Consider the following 3,867-nt stretch of genomic DNA (forward strand, 5'->3'; position numbering starts at 1 on the left):
CATTATTATTCTAACTCAGGATGAGAACGGAAACCTGTATGACCAGGCCGGTCATCTGCGTAATGCAACAGATCGGAAAATAGATGCTCATGGAACTGTAATCCCTGATGCTGATGCTACAGGAGCTGCTCAACCTGTAGATGAGGACGCCTCGATCGAAACCACTGGCCGACTACAATCGCCCAGATGAGTACTATTCCAACAGATCAGCTATTCGACTTCCGGAGATCCAGAAGCAGAATTTCGAGCTGAAGCCTCAATACTACACTCTCGTGTCGCAGATACCCTACTCTGGGTTACCGCACGAGCATCCTATGGACCATTTGGAACGGTTCGAGGATCTAATCGCTGCCATTCGGATGGAAGGAGTCCCCGAAGATTACCTGCTGTGCAAGCTCTTCAGATACACGCTGAATGGAGAAGCGATGCACTGGCTTAGGCAGCAACCCACAGGATCTTTAACATCCTGGAGCGACATCAAGAATGCTTTCTTACGAAACTTCTTCGATGAGGCGCGCGCTGAAGAACTTCGGAACAAAATTTCCACATTCTCGCAGAAGGCTGGAGAGTCTTTCAAAGATGCATGGATTAGATTTAGGTTCTTCCAGCGAGACTGTCCACACCACGGATTTAATGAAGTGCAGCTGCTAAGCACTTTCTTCCGAGGTCTCGCCTTACAGTATCAAATGGCTCTTGATACGGCGAGTGAAGGAAACTTCACTACTCGGAATCCGTTGGAAGCTGTGAGACTTATCGAAAACCTTGCTAACAGCAGCAGCACCAAAAACACTGACTCTGAACGGAAGAAGTCTGTAGCCTCTATCGGGAAGGAACAGATGGACGAAGTAAGAGCTAAGTTAGATGTGGTGCACGAGCTTCTTAGGAAGCAAGTCTGTTCAGCTGAAGGAGAAGTAGCAGAGACAGAAGGAGAAGAAGATGTGAACTACATCGGAGGTACCGGATTCCAGAAATTTGGAAACCAAGGCGGAAACAGAAACTTCTTTGGAAATGGCCAAAGAAGTAACCAAAGTTCACAATTTCAAAAACCCTTCAACAACAGCAAGAACTACTCGAACTCTTACTACCAAAATCCACCACCCAGACTCAGGAAAGCAAGATCGAAGAGATGCTTGATCGAGTACTGTTGGGACAACAACAAATCACCGTGGATTTCAACGGTAAGATAGACTCTGCCTACAACAATCTGAACACCAAAATCGAGACCTTAGGGACTCAGGTGAGAAAACTTGAAACCCAAGTAATTCAGACGGGCGAGACTATAAAGAGGCAAGAAGCTTTCGCTAGAGAGGCAGGAGCCGACAAAGGAAAACACCACGTAAATGCCATCATAGATGATGATTTCTGGCAAGTGGTGAGAAATGAAAAGCTCGAGGAAGGAGATTTCGAAATTGAAAGCTCCATGAGTCTCGGCGGATCCCAATGGTGTCGACCGATGTCGATGAACTCGCATCGATCGACAGACCATGATGAAGATCGATGGACGGATTACTCCAGTCATCGATCGACGTCGTCTGCCAATTCGACTGAATGCAATGCGGTTCGAATTCTAACTCATGAAGAATTCGCAGCTAAGCATCCTCACCCACCCTCCCCTTTCTATGATAAAATCGATCGATCGGTTGAGCCAACCATCGATCGACAGAGTGAGTCCGACGTCGATCGTCACAACACAACTCCCATCGATCGACAAGCACCTCTAACATACCGAGTGCGGTTACCCTCAATCGATAATGATTACATCAATGCACTCAGACCACCACCTAAACCATTAGCGAACCCACCCGAACCAAAACCCAACCCTTTAAATAGTTCACCAGAATCTGTTCAAGAAGAACAAGAATCTGAAGGGAGAAGGTTAAGGAAAAGAAAGGAGAAGATTCCTACAAACCTTAAGAGGGAAGCTAACGATAAGGAGATGGATGGTTTCACTAAACGAGTCCTCAGAATCCCAATCGAAAAACCTTTTGATGAAGCTTACTTCACACACCGATTGTGGATGTTCTTCAGAGAAACAAAGGTAACTAAGGAGGACATTAGGAGAATATTTCATCAAGTCAGAGGAAAGATGAAACACATGATCACATTGACGAAGAAGAGTGATCCTGGGAAGTTTGCAATACCATGCGTAGTAAAGGGTGTTGAATTTCCCCATTCAATGTGTGACACAGGAGCATCAGTTAGTATCCTCCCTAGGATCATGGCAGACCAGCTTGATCACCTTCGTGGATCTTTCAGAGAAACGATCAAGAGGCATCATAAGAGATCTGGAGGTACAGATTGGTAATGCCCTTGTCCCTGTAGATTTTCATGTCTTAGACATCGAGCTTAACTGGAACTCTTCACTTCTACTTGGAAGATCTTTCCTAGCTACAGTAGGAGCTGTATGTGACATGAACAAGAACAAATTGTGTCTAGCGCTCATAGACCCAAACATCCACTACGACCCCATCCGACCTAAGAGAAAGGTCATTAATTCTGTGGATTATGGGAAAGAACTTGGCTTCATTGGCGCATGCCATTGTGGAGCAGAGTATGAATCGGAGTACGAAACAGAGTACTCAGAATCGATCGACACCCCAACATTTCCATCGATCGATTCCAATGTGTCAATGGTGACCGATGACCACAACAACACGTCACTCGACGTAATGCACCCACTTGACCATTTCGCTTCACCAAATCATTGTTACCAACATTTTGCCTTCCAACCTCCAACCAGGAGAGGACATGATGATTATTCCATAGGCAGTTGGGCAGACAGTGGTTTCCATGAAAGTTTTGCAGTTGACACTGTAATTACTTCACCTAATGAGGAACATACCGAGGAATACGATGAGGATTACTGGAAAGAACGTGCAATAGAAATGTCTTTGCAGGATGAAAGACTTGAAACACATAAGTTCACCAACACGTTTCCAACATCGTTCGACGCTGTGCACTCCACATCGGTCGATACCCACCCTCGTCCAGCAAAACAACCGCTCACATCGATCGACACCCACAAAGGAACATCGATCGATATTCGCGCCGCAGCGAAAATCCAGGAGCAGGAGAATATTCCCTCCCCAACTAGGTTTATAGATACCTATATAAATCGTTTTGCACCTCCGAAACCACCTACACACATCAGAGCAAACACACAAGCAAAAAGATGAACACTCTTCCTTCTACATCAACAGAAAAATCCATGAAGAGCAATCATCTCAAGAACAAAAGTTCTGCAGAAATTACACTGCCATCGATCGATGTAACTGTATCTACATCGATCGATACTACTCTAAACCCTAATCTTTCTATTTCTAAATTGAATGATTATGCAAACATTGATTACGGTTTTCTAACACCTGATGAATTTGGTATTTTCAGGGACCCAGATGGCAACGCACGTGCAATGGATGGAAGGATTTTACAAGTGTCCAGAGAGGACATAGCAGACATCCTTCAAGTAGCCAATGGACCTGACAACCTATTCTCACAGCAACGTGGCACTCCAGACGTCATTCAAACATATCCTAACAACCACGCAGGAGTCGCCACAACAGAGATCAACCCAGATCTATCACGCCAACCAAAAGGGCAAGCATCGATCGACGGTACAACGGAGACATCGATCGACAGGGTAACACCAATGTCGATCGATATGGATGAACCGACGTCGATCGACAGACGGTATGAATGTGGGAACCGCGCTTTTGACATGTATGGAGCCAGAAAGTTCACTTGGGAACAAAGGGACGAATATGGAGTCTACAGAGATGAGTGTGGACACGCACGAGGCACAACTGGTGAGATGATACCTGTCACAAAGGACAACATCAGGAAAATACTGGAAAGAGCATCTCTTTT

General features: G+C 45.4%; 1 non-coding gene across 1 annotated transcript; it reads right to left on the reverse strand.

The window, feature by feature from the left end:
• Positions 1-525: 525 nt before the first annotated feature.
• On the reverse strand, positions 526-631 carry LOC125607764. Its single transcript, XR_007338834.1, has one exon. It is a non-coding gene; the product is annotated as a small nucleolar RNA R71 (small nucleolar RNA).
• Between the last annotated feature and the right edge of the window lie 3,236 nt (positions 632-3,867).

This window comes from Brassica napus, chromosome A3 (genome assembly GCF_020379485.1).
Source record: "Brassica napus cultivar Da-Ae chromosome A3, Da-Ae, whole genome shotgun sequence".
Classification (NCBI taxonomy): Eukaryota; Viridiplantae; Streptophyta; class Magnoliopsida; order Brassicales; family Brassicaceae; genus Brassica; species Brassica napus.